The sequence below is a fragment of the Barbus barbus genome (assembly GCF_936440315.1).
Source record: "Barbus barbus genome assembly, chromosome: 46".
Classification (NCBI taxonomy): domain Eukaryota; kingdom Metazoa; phylum Chordata; class Actinopteri; order Cypriniformes; family Cyprinidae; genus Barbus; species Barbus barbus.
This window is the reverse complement of record NC_136724.1, coordinates 10887512-10901427: the sequence shown is the minus strand read 5'-3', so window position 1 is coordinate 10901427 and position 13916 is coordinate 10887512. Positions and strand designations below refer to the sequence as shown.

At 38.9% G+C, this 13916-nt stretch overlaps 1 pseudogene across 1 annotated transcript in view; it reads right to left on the bottom strand.

Annotated features, from left to right (window-relative positions):
• The window catches only part of LOC306864955 (transient receptor potential cation channel subfamily A member 1-like), a 29085-nt pseudogene extending 16921 nt beyond the window's left edge, over positions 1 to 12164 (bottom strand). The window contains exons 1-7 of the transcript in view: positions 12069 to 12164; positions 11719 to 11881; positions 5347 to 5522; positions 3458 to 3568; positions 3252 to 3360; positions 2264 to 2409; positions 727 to 863 (exon numbers count right to left, since the gene is read on the bottom strand). The product of the transcript in view is annotated as a transient receptor potential cation channel subfamily A member 1-like (transcript). The remainder of the gene's footprint in view (positions 1 to 726; positions 864 to 2263; positions 2410 to 3251; positions 3361 to 3457; positions 3569 to 5346; positions 5523 to 11718; positions 11882 to 12068) is intronic.
• Positions 12165 to 13916: the final 1752 nt, after the last annotated feature.

Genomic DNA, 13916 nt, shown 5'->3' with positions numbered 1-13916 from the left:
CATAGAGCCTTCAGCCGTGCTTCTCCTTGCCTTTGGAACTCACTCCCAGCTAACATACGTAATTTAGACTCTCTATCCCAATTTAAAGTTAAACTTGAAACTCACTTATTCAGAATAGCTTATCTTACATGATGATTGTCTACACTCATCTAGGGGTTTTTTCCCCTCTCTCCTCCTATCACTTTCTTCTAGCCTATTGTTATATTACTGTGGTTATTTTGTAACTGCTGCTTCTCTTTTTTTTGCTATTTATTGTTGTTTTATTGTTCCTGATGTTTGGTGACCTTGAGTGGTTTGAAAGGCGCCTTAAATAAAATGTATTATTATTATTATTATTATTAATCATTCTTGGTGTGAACAGCCCTTTGGTCAGTAGGTTTTGTATGGAAAACAGAAGCATGAACATGCTTCAAATTTGTTCAAATTTATTACTCTGGTCTAAAATGCCATTGTGAAATCAATTGTGAAAAAGTTGCAATTACAGGCAAGCTTCCAAAACTAAACCTTTTAGCAAATGTGTTCTAAATCTTAAAGACATTATCCAGTACCAGCAACATCTTGGGCAATAGTATGGATTTTCCTGCTTACGTTATATGCTTTTCTTGGCATTTATGTCCATATCTGCTAACTTAACATGAGTTATGAATGAACTTAACATGCTCTGAGATAAACCAGGAGGCTAGGTCACATTATAACTACTGGAAAGCAGCATGGCATCACACTGACCTATGTAAGGGGGTCTGATTGGCTCCATCCCTGATGTTGATGATGTCTTCCACTTTGTTGTAAGAAGAAAGCATGATTTTGACGGCTTCCAGAGCACCCTGAGTGCAGGCAAAGTGGAGGGCCGTGGATTTGTCACACTGCAAAACAATCAAGCCACACACACACACACACACACACACACACACAGAGACACTGAGATGGAAGTCAGCTATTAGCTTGACATAAATAGGAAAGGCAGGGTCAGGTAATGCAAGAGGGGGGGGGCAATTTCTCAGCTGCTGCACCAGTAACACAAACCATTAATGAGAGAGCAACCTGAATTGCTGTGACGATGGACAGAACTGCCAAGCTCAGTTATAGGCGTAAGTGGCTGCAATTTGTATCAATTTAACTATCTGCAGCTATTACTGAATGCATCAACTCTGCTGCTAAGGACTGAAGACGACAAATGGAGGAGTGTGACTGTGTTTGTGTCTGTGTGGTCGAGATCGAGAGTCAGGAAATCTGGCTGCTTTTGTATTCATTGCAGGCCACATTTGTTTATGGCTGCATTTCACGAATAAAATTATTTTTGTCTTTCTTTCAGAATCATGACATTATAGCTTGACATTAGGCAATTTGGTTCTGTTTGTCCCCAAACTTCTCAGTTAGCTTCAGTGCGTTTTAATGCATCAAAAAGCTTTTACAGAAATAAGTCTTGATGATAATGGGCTCATGATTATATTACCTAAATATGCTGACTATCTTATTACCGCTGTAGGAGGAGTTTGATAAAATATGTTTATGTCAAAATTCATATTGGTGGAAAATCTAGTCAGTGGAAAGATGGAACCTGAAACCACCGGGTGCACTGAAATTGGCATGATTTTTTTGTTTCTAGGCCATTATATAGAAGCCCATTTCCACCCCATAAGAAAAAATGCCTTGGTAAATCATAATTATGACATAGGACACCAGAATTATTAGATGTTAATAATTGACATAAAAAGTAAAAATTATGTTACTAATTATAAGATAAAAATGACACAATCATAATTATGAAAACATATGCCATGATTTTGTCATAATTTTGTTTTGTCAAAATTTAGACTTTTTATGTCATCATTTTGACTTTTTAATCTAATAATTATGACTTAATATCTCATAATTTTAATTTATGACATCAATTCTGATTTACCAGAGCTGATTTACCTTTTTTCTTATGTAATGGACATGGGATCCTACATTATTTAGTGTGAAAGTAATATATAGAAACACTGAGACATTTCTCAAAATATTTTATGTTCCGCAGATGAAAGAAATTAAATTTTTGGATGAAGTATTAGTTTAAGATTCTCTCCAATCAGTTTATAAAAATGTAAGAACTTTTTACAATACAGTTCAATGGGCAGCCACAGACTCCCTGCCAAAAGAAAAATAAATTCTTTCTATTTCATCACAAGCTTTGGGCCATTTGATTTCTTTGATCATTTTAGTTATGCTTGTTAACTTTTATATTTAAAATGAGATTTTTAATGCCTCTTGAAACATCACTTACCTGTTGCTGATCCACTCTGGCTCCTTTAATGATGCAAAGTTTGATCACCTCAATGTTGCCCCCACGTACAGCCAGATGGAGGGGGGTACTTTTGGTTTTATCCAAATAATTAATGTGCACTGAAGTGGAAACACCGAGTTCTTCTCCTTTATAAGGGTGAGAAACAGTAGAGATCAAGAGTTCAGCTTCATTTATCCATACATGACAATTCATACAGAGGAATATAGTGGCAACATCAAATGGTCATTATTTCTTTGCCTCGAGTCTTACTAAACATGTACAGTGAAAAGGGCCAAAATAACAAAAAAACAAAAAACAAATCATGAGTTTCATACAACTCATACTCTATATTCCAAGTCTTCTAGAGTCATACGATAGCTAAAACTTGGAATATAGCCTACAATGTCCCCTTTTGCAACTTTTTTGAAGTGCCTGTCCTTTCTTGCATCAAGTCACCATTTATTGAAAATTCATGGAAAAAGAGATTTACATTATTCAAACTTACTACAGGAAAACAAAAAAACAATACTGGTTTGGAATGACAGGAGCGTGAGTAAAAGATGACAACATTTTCATTTTTGAGTGAACTATCAATTGACATTGGCTGACACTGAGCGATGTCAAAAACCTCAATCACAATGAAAGCAAGACTGCTTTGTTTGGTCACCATGTGACATGCTTGCAAATAGCTCTGGAGGCTGGCAGTCACGTTTGACATGTTGACCCTTCTATCTGTTTTAGCTGTTTTGCATTTAAGAATCTGAAAATATTGGACTGTAATGCAAATGAAAACTGTGTCATCTGTCTCTCCGCCAAAGGGAGATGTCAGAAAAGCACAAATATTTATATCTGGAACACATCATTCCGGAACAGAAGACCACCCGTGTATTGTGCACAATCACAGCGCCTGTCTAAACAGCATGGTGAATTGGTTGCGAGTGGATTCGTCGTGGTGAAATGGTGGAATAAGAATATTAAATTTACTTGCCAGTTTCCAAAACCAGCTCCATGGCCTCTTTGGCACCTGCAAAAGCAACCGTATGGATAGCGTAGTGACCCAATTTGTTCTGAATACACATCTTGGCACCATGTTTTAACTGTAAGGAAAGAAAATAATCTATTTTATTACACAATATGTGGGAATGAGGATTCTGTCAGTCACCTTTTTTTTTTTTTCTTGCCCTTTGTACTCACAAGAAACTGAATAGCTTGGCAGTTATTAGTGCAGCAGGCCATCATCACAGGGGTGTTTCCCAGATCCCCCTCCAGATTGGCATCTGTTTTGTCACAGGACTGAAAAAGGACCTGTGCCAGACACAAACAAAATGATCACCAGTTTCTGCAAGGCACTCAATCAGTATAATTCTTCCAGCATTTCACCCTGACAGGAAGCAGATTCTTCACAGAAGACGCCCTTAAGTTTCCCACGGTGCTATCCGCTTGCTATCGAGCAATATCACGCAAGCAACAGTGTTGTTGTTGGGGATACCAGTAAGACTGTGATTTGACCATAGGCATGAGGCCACAGGTAATTACAGTGTATTTTGTATTCAACTTATTTTCAGTTAGTTGTTAAAGCTACCTGTCTAATTTTTTAAGTATAAGCATTTTAACATATATATAAACATTTTACGAAAAACATTTTATTCATTTTAGTTTATTTCAAAAAACCAAACTGCCTCGACTAATGAAAAACAGCTCCAAAAAAGTCATAGCAGAATCACCCGCTGTGTCTCCATGTTTCATTCTTGAATGGATGAATCAGTGCTGTAAATGGGTTGAATGAATAATTCAATGACTCACTTGTAAAGACACTGGCTCAATTCAGAAAAGCATATTAGCTTACTACTATTACAATTAGAAATAATAATGCTATGCTAGCATGCTATTCTGAATTCAGGCAGTCACTTGAATGAACAAACTAATAAATTAATGAATAAATCAGGTGCTGCGTCCAAATATGACAACTTAGATATTGTCCAAATTCACTGTATTTAAAAAAACAGTAGATGAAATGTACCCAGATGATTTACTATTTCTACCACCTGAGATATCGAAATGCATAATCAATGGACACTTTATTATCCCATGAAGCCACAGGAGAGGAGTTGTGAATGGCAGTGAATTGACATGTGAAAGTGGTGGAATATGGCAGAAATAGTTCATCCAAATTTCTTTCATACTACTCATATTTACACTAGAACATATTTTTTTTAGTAGTCACAAAGTACATTTTAAGTAGGTAGGTAAGTAGGCGATTTAGGATGCAGCAAGTGATTTATGGGCGAATCCGTTGCGTAAATGATTCACTCAAAGACAATGCCATCGCTTACTTAATAATGATGCAACCTGCAGAAACAGTAACTAAAAAATCCCCACCACCAACACAGACTGACAGTCTCAATAACTGTCAGTCTGTTTATTATGAATGAAAATGCGCAAGGTGTGATTTCAAGCTCAAATATATGGGCCATGGTGCGTCTCCTTTAAGTGTTTCAGAAATCTGGACTAACATTAAAAACTATTACTATAACTGTTACTATAGCATACATATTTTCATATTGTCTATGTAAACGCTTACATTTTTTTTGCGATAACATGTTAACAAGCTTGTGCACATATAGCATATGAATTGAGGGAGGGATGACCAATAATTACTTTCTAAAACAAAACACTTTTGTCCTTATATTTCAGATTCAGTGACTGAATATCCCCACCACCAAAACAGACTGTCAGTCTCAATAACAGAATGATGTCTGAAATATCATGTGATGTTGAAGACTGGAGTAATGGCTGCTGAAACATCAGCTTTGCCATCACAAGAATAAATTACTTATATATTAAAATAGAAAACAGTTCTTTAAAATTGTAATAATGTTAACAAATATTATTGTTTTACTGTATTTTTAAGGAAATAAATGCAGCCTTGGTGAGCTTGAGACACTTTTGACCAGTACAGCATATCTGATACAGTCTGATGCACATTGTGACAAAATATTCAACAGATTGCAAACAGCATATCTACTGCTGGCCCCTGCCCTGACTGCGACACCAGCAGATTCCCAGGCTCATGTGTGACTGACCTCTACTAGATGATTGTATCTCTTTGTGACAGCCAGATGCAGAGGGCCCATCATGGCGCTGTTGAGGATGTTGGGGTTAGCACCCAGCTCCAGCAGTAACGCACAGCTCTGCTGTTGATCCTGCTCTACAGCCCAGTGCAGGGGAGTTCTGCCCTGCTCGTCCTGTACATTCAGCTCTACACAGAAAGAAACACTGAATTTATATGGAGTGGTTGGTGCGTTCTGGACAGTACACTCACTCAGTGTTCAGAGGTAAGCAGTTTGTCACAGCGACAAGTCCAAATACCTTACGCGAAAAGCCATGAATGATTTAAAAATAACTAACAAATTCTATCGATTCATAAAAAAATATATTTGTTAGACTTATTCATTAGTGATATTTTTAATTAACAAATGTTTAAAAAAATACTACGCAATTGTGAGCATGTCATGAAGCCAATAATTAGCAAAATTCAGGGTTTGTTTTCAAGCTCAACTATATGGGCCATGTTGCGCCTCCTTTACGCGTTTTAGATATCTGGATTTGTCAAGACTAACATTGAAAACAGATACTATAGTGTACATATTTTCACATTGCCCACATAAATGTTTAAAAAAAAATTGGCGTTAACATGATTGAGAGTCACTCGCCCTCAAGCTTGTGCACATATAGTGTATGCATTTAGGGAGGGGTGAACTTTCTGACTAATAAGAGCGATTACTTTCTAAACACTTGTGTCCTTATATTTTAGATTCAGTTAAAACCATTAAAAGGTGCATATTTGCTTTAACATACTGTAGATTGTAATAAAATTAAGAAATAATTTTAGACAAGGCATATTTTCTATATACAGATAAACATAATTTTGTCATTGGAACAGATACAGAATATGGTATGCATATTTTTGCAGAATATTAATGTGTCACATTTAAATTACATATTTTGCATCTCTCCTCTGATTGGCTGAAAATATGATAATCCGCCCAACATTCTGTTATATTAAAATTCCAGCTTTTTGTAATATTTGTTCAAACCAAACACTACCTACCTTACTTTTTAGATTTCTTTTAGCTGGTTTAAGCTGGTTTAGCTGGTCTCCCAGCCTGACAAACCTGGTTTTTAGTAGGATCCCCCCCCCCAAAAGAGTTAAGTCCCACTACTTCAATCACTGAGTCATCTTTCAAGACAAGTTCAGACTTAACTGAATCAGTTCAGAGTTCAGAAATGGATTTCATGACAAACAGTTATGCTGGATGTGCTAGGGTGTAGGTTAGGGGTTAGTTATTTGGTTCAGCATTGTGCACACCATCAGCAGTGTGGTTGACATGACCAATGAAATCTTTAGAATTGGCTGATTGGTGGTGTTTGCACTTTTTTTGCTATATCACATGTATTTAGCTGGTTGGTCAACTAATCTCCCATTCTAACCAGCTAACAAATGCCTACACACAGACCAAACTGATCATCTTAGACAATCTGGGAGACCAGCTTCCCACCTTGGGCTGGTTTGTTTATTTCAGCATGATATTTCCCTGTAATTGATATAATTAGGAAGAGAAATGTGCACTCTGAAGATCATTTGGTCTTTTTCCATCGTAGTGAGTGAACTGGTTGCTCTGTTTTGTCGATGATTTATTGAAGTACTGCGATCACAATAAGCCTTCCTGTGATGTAAGTGTGTGATCCCTGGGGAGATTATGTGATAGTTTTATAATCATTAGAACATAATGAGACATTGACCTGATGTGATCTGAATAGCAAAAGACTGGGGTGAATAAACAAAGCCTAAGAACAAGGCCTTCAAAACACATCTATATATTTACAATGCAATTAGTGCAAAACAAAGTCTCAAGTGTAATTTCTCAAAAGATTTTGTTTGTTATGATGGTTAAAATGTCATTTTATGCAGATTAAGTAGATGAGTTATTTGCGGCCTCAAAGTTGGATCCCGTTGCTTATTTCCTAGAACTGGATCCCAAACCTTAAAGTCCTTTGCAACCTTTTTACTGTTCTAAATCTAGTGTTATGACTACAAACTGTCATTTAAATTTCTGGGGTGTCATATTTTCATTTAAAATGACAATGTCAGATTTTGGTGTTTTCTGGACTTCCAATAACTTTCAGTCTTTAGATGAGTTTACCCTTTCAGTGTGACAACTTTTAATGTCCCAGACAACTTTGTAGTCCCATTTAGCCACTTATTCAGTTAGCCAATGCCTTTTTATGACGAGTAAAAGCTTAAAAAAAAGAAAAAGGTATCGCTAATGTTTTTTTTATGTTGCAGAATAAAATGTGGAAATAGCTTGTGTTAACCACAGACCTTATCTCAGGCAAAAAAAAAAAAAAAGGTAAATTACCAACTCATTTTCAGGTTTTGGCTTTCAAAAACGTCATCCCTGCTGCTGTCAGCAAACACAACAGAAACAGAAGGGTAAATTGAAGTGAAGTGTGGCCAAGTATGGTGACCCATACTCAGAATTTGTGCTCTGCATTTAACCCATCCAAGTGCACACACACAACAGTGAACACACACACCATGAACACACACCCAGAGCAGTGCAGTTGCGGGTTCGGTGCCTTGCTCAAGGGTCTCACCTCAGTCGTGGTATTGAAGGTGGAGAGAGCGCTGGTTATTCACTCCACCCACCGACAATTCCTGCCGGACCTGAGACTCGAATACACAACCTCCGGGTTACAAGTCTGACTCGCTATCCATTAGGCCACGACTGCCAGTATAACAGTAGGTTTATTGAAGACGGTGGCAGGATAAGGCAAGACACCAACAAGAGGGAAAGTATCTTGGTAGCAGATAGAGTTTGGTGGTTTAGCTTGGTGGATTCATGTGTCCTTCCTTTGTTCCAGGTGGGATTGCAGGAGCAGAGGGTCATTGGAGCACCGGATAACATGGATTAGATCGCTGGAGAACTTGTGGGTAAGTAAACAGAGACTTAGGTAAGTAACACATAGCAACTGCGAGACCAGACAATCCAACAGCGGGGACAGTGCAAGGATATAGGGAGCTTGATTGGTGGTGACAGGTGACGAGGATCCATTGATAGATCTCAGGTGTGGGCGATTGACAAGGGAGTGCAGGTGAATGGCAAGAGGGATGCTAGGAAACACAGTGCAGAGGCAACTCAACCGGTGACTGTGACAGTACCCCCCTTGAAGGAGCTGCTTTCAAACGCTCCGACAAAAACATAGTCCCAGAGAGAGGTGGAGCACAGGTGGAACTGGTGAGAACGGAGGGCCGGGTCCATGCAACGGAGATCCAGGGGAGGAAGGCAGAGCCGGCAGACCAGGAATCCCACCAGGGCAGAACTGATACCCCCCCAGGGAGGAGCAAAAGGAGCCGAGGTCCACCAGGGAGGAGCAGGCATAACTGGAACAGAGGGCACAGACAGATTACCAACAGCCACCAAAACTGCGACAGGGTAGGCAGCGTGTTAGCAGACGACCTCCCAAGTCATGGCTGGACATTCCTTACAGAGAGTGGGATCTTGGCTGAGCTCTCGGATGAGAGCTGGAACAGTTCTGTGTTCCAAGGCTGAGGATGGCGCTGAACTGTGCTCAATTATTCCAGCAGGACCCGGACGGTTTACAAGAATGGATTTAGGGACAGCATTCCTAGGAGCAGATTCTGGGACTGGGGTAGGCGCAGTTTCAGATGTAGGAACTGGACTCTTGGTTTAATTAAGTAACAAACGCTAGATCCAGGCTGCGCTCTAGTAGAGGAGTCGGGAACACTGGTGTGCGCTCTGGAGGTGCGGACTCTGGGAGGCACTCTGGGGGAGTGGACACTGGAGGGCACCTTGGGGGAGCAGATTCCTGGACTAGAACTGGGACCAGGTAGAGCTCTGGGGCCTCATTTATAAAATGTTGCGCAGAAACCATCCTAAATTTGATCTTACAATCATTTCTCAAATATGCGTACGTGTGATTCATAGAATGAGTGTACGTACAGAAAATGCACGTACGAGTCTCTTTCAGATGTGAAATCTATGAATCGCAAATTATCTTGAACTTGTGCGCAAATGAATGGTTTCATCTCCCTAATTAATGTCATTAAAAAAAGATCGCAGTCATCATCAAAATCCTTTGATTTAGAACAGCGAGCTGCAAGAACAGCTTACATTTCCAAAAACCTGCAGTACTCCGACAAGAAAAAGTGCGTACGTCTGATCAGACCCTGACGTGACGCTAAGCACTTTTCCACGTCTAAGACAGTTTTTACAAATATGAGTGTTGGTGTGGATTTAAGCGTATGCACACTCTAAGATCAGGCTAGAGCTGATTCTGGGCTGTGCTCTGAGGTGGGTGTATGGTCAGAATGGGATTCTTGTGCGGGCTTTACCCTGAATTCTGGGCGGACTCATAATAGAACTCTGGAGTTGGAATGGACTCGGAGATAATTCAGATTGTAGTGGATTCTGGACTGAATTTGTTGAAAGGAGCAGATTCAGGGGCTAGAGCCGACACTGAAGCAGACTCAGGGGCTGGAGCTGACACTGGAGCAGATTCATTACTGAACTCTAGGACTGGAGCAAATTCACTTCTGGATTCTGTGACTGGAACGAACTCACAGGCTGGAGCCGATACTGGAGCGAACTCAGAGGTGAATTCCTGGGTCAGAAAAGGCACTGGATGGCAGTCAGGAGCTGGATCCGCAGAGTCCCGTATCTTCCTTCTACTCGTCCTCCTTTGGGCAGAGGTGAAAATGAGTGCTGAGGTGTTATTAATTTCAGAGTTTCTTCCACATTTTGGGGCAGGCTCATAGACTGGAGCGGACTCGAAATCGGTGGCCATGATAAGTGATGATTTTGACGAAGGACCAGATGGAATGGCTATCAGGCCAGAAGTAATATGTAGAGGGGAGACTAAGGATGTGGAGGCTCTGGGTGAGATGGAGCAATCAGGTGGACCTGGAGAGACATCCCGTGAGTCTTCGTCCGCTTCACCAACAGTAAGGGAGGAACTACACAGCAACATCACATGGTCAATGTACTGAGCGAGAGAACCTGACATAGCTGCTGTAGGTACCTGACCAACAAGATTGTCGTCAAGTCCCAGCCAGAAAAAGAGTCTTCAGCACCTCACTCCAGGGCACAAAATGCGAGAGTCCGATAAACTCCTCCAAAAACTCCTCGATAGGACGGCCAGCTTGATTGCGGGTGTAGAGTAGTTCAGCAGGATCAAATAAAATGAAGCTCATCCTACTGTGTTGTATGTTGAATGGTCTGGTCTTCTGTCAGCAAACACAATGGAAACACAAGGGTAAATCAGTATAACAGCAGGTTTATTGAAGATGGTGGCAGCAGAAGGCAAGACACCAGCGAGAGGAGAAGTATCTTGGTAGCAGATGTAACAGTTTGGTGGCTTAGCTTGGTGGATTCATGTGTCCTTTCTTTTTTCCAGGTGGGATGGCAGGAGCAGAGAATCGTTGGAGCACCGGCGAACACGGAGTAGATCGCTGGAGAACTTGTGGGTAAGTAAACAGAGACTTGGGTTAGGTAAGTAACACATAGTAACTGCAAGACCAGACAATGCAACAGTGGGGAGAGTGCAAGGATATAGGGAGCTTGATTGGTTGTGAAAGGTGACAAGGATCCACTGATAAATCTCAGGTGTGGGTGACTGTCAAGGGAGTGCAGGTGAGTGGCAAGAGGGATGCTGGGAAACGCAGTGCAGAGGCGGCTTATCTGGTGACTGTGACAGCAGCACTATTGTGAATACTATTGTTCATTTTGGTAACACTTTATTTTGATAGTCCACTTTAGACATTCTACTACCAGTAAGTAACTTTGCATCTGCATGTCAACTAGCAGTCATTAGAGTATTAGTAGACTGTCTGCTTAATATCTTCTAACATTTTATTTTGATGGGCCCACAACATACAGCATACTGACTATGAGAAACTTTGCAAGTATATGTAAACTTATTTTACTAACCCTAAACCTAACTTAGTAGACATGTAGTTGCAAATTAATGAGAATTAGTTGATATGTAGTTTCAAAGTTACGTATAGTTAGTAGAATGTATAAAGTGGACTATCAAAATAAAGTGTAACCTTAATTTTTAATTTTTTTTACTTTTGATTTTTTTGAGCTCTTAATTTTTAACCAAAATATAACTCCATCTTCTGGTGAAACGACAGGCATCTTTATGGTGACGTTCGCAGGACTTCTCCAGTCATTTAGTCCACTTAAACCTGATCCATTTATTTTGTCACATTCAGATTTACCCCTATCCATTCAACAACCAATGGTTAAACCAAATTCACAACCCTACATTTTTTTTCCTTTTTTTCTGTTTCACTCAGATGTGTTACAACAGAAATAACGATCAGTCGCTACTTTATTTACATCACAACTTTGTCAAGGAGTAAGTCTTACCCTCAGGGCCCACGACAGAAACAATGATGCGAATTATGTCCACGTTTCCTCCAGCTGAAGCATAGTGTAGTGGACTAGCTCCATTCTCATCCCTGAAGCTTAGCTGTTCCGGACTTTTCCGGCTCCGGTGGTCGATGGCAGAGGCCCTCCCTTTGAAAGCCAGCTGGCAAGAGGAATAGATTATGATAGCATCTTGCCAAGGAAAGGAGAAGCACAATGTAATCTTCAGATTCAGTCAGATTCAGTTCAACCAATTGCTATTGTACTGGATCATCTTCCGTAAATATTTATACCCCCTCCATCCCCAGCTCTCCAAAACACACACAGTGTATAAAAGAAACAACACCCACCTCAAACACATCTGCAGAATCCAAGTCTGTTTCCTCCTCATTAATCACACATTTGTAGAAGCTGTTTTGCCTCACAAACTCATTTCCCAACTGCATTTGGTGAGCTTAGTGAGGATATTCTGTAAAGACAAGTTCATATTAATAACATCCTCAGAATGGCATTGATTGTGTTTGCTTTAATGGCTGCTTTTGTGTGCTGAGGCTCAAGGTTGAACTGAGAGCAGGTGATTGGACTTGCACACAATAACCTCGCCACAAGGTGAAAGTGACAGCGATGCCAGCCTGTCATGCAAATTCTCAGAGGCTGTGAGTGGGAGTACAGCATTATAGCAATAAAGCCATTGTAATGGATGGTGAAGCTTTAAAAGAGCCTCTCACAGATATTAGTGTAAGTCTAACAGAGAAAAGTATGAATCTATACAAGAAGTAATATTTTTGTCGCACATTGAATGATGTATTCAGGCCATTTGGCACACATAATATGCATAAAACAAAACAATGACGCCTCCAGTGAATCTGTCTACTTAAAATGACGACTGGCTTCTTTATTGAGGGCCGAATTACTTTTTGAAAGTGTGAGTGGAGATTCATTAGTTCTTTTGTCCTTTTTTGAGTTTTTACTATGGCGCATAGACTACTCTCACATTGTTAAGCTTGAATATCCACATTGTCCTGCTTTAAACTAGCATGACCATTGAATAAATTAAATTTAGATTCAAAGTTATAGATTGTGAGGAAGAATTGAACTTAATTCAGACTATTCAACCTACTGTAAGCGCAACAGAATATGTTTTACAATCTAGCAGCCCATTTGCAAATTTGGCTGTTTCTTCACAATCTACTGTACTACACTGTAGCTAATGCAAAAACCTTTTAAATATATAACTATAGATTATATACTTTATTTTTGGTGTCAGAATATGTATCTGATATAAACACATATAAACACATAAAACAAATACTTAATACTAATAAAAATTTAAAACAACCAACTTAATATACAGTAACTGTGTCAAAAACGTAAGTGTTTTGATTTTTAGTCCGTGCGTTATAGCTTTGAGGTCATCAAGTTGGTAAGATTTTTTAATGTTTTGTAAGAAGTCTCTTATGCTCATGAAGGATGCATATATGTGTCTAAAATATAGTAAAATCAGTAATACGTATAATATTATTACAATTTATATATATATTTATATTTATATAAGCAGTTATTACTCAGTCTTCAGTGTCACACGATCCTTCAGAAATCATTCTAATATGTTGATTTGATGCTCAATAAACATTTCTTATTATCAATGTTGAAAACAGTTACTGCTTAATTAATTATATTTTTTATTTTTTGGGAAATCAGTCTTTCAAGATTCTTTGATGAACAGAAAGTTAAAAAAAAGCATTTATTTGTATTAAAAATTAACCTTAAACTTATAGATGTCTGATCAATCTAATGATGAACAAAAAGTATTGATTTATTTTAAAAAGATCTTACTGAGCCCATTGTAAATATAATCAGTATAACAAAATTACTTTTGCATTTAGCTATACAAAACCTAAACACAGAAAAATAGAAGATACATTCACACTAAAATTCAAACTTAACTAATGCATATAGATAAAAACAACTTTATATACATGAATATAACATTCGTTTTGTTCAATCAAATGCTCTGTAGAGCAAAAATTGTCCCTCTTTTGAATACCACCTACTTTTGCCTAGCAAATATCGGGTCACGGCTCATGGCCATGATGTAAACTAAAGGCTTTTGGCTATTTAATTTTTTAATTTTTAATTTTTTGAACCGGTTCATGGAAATGAACAATCCAAAGGAACTGGTTTACTAAAATAATTTT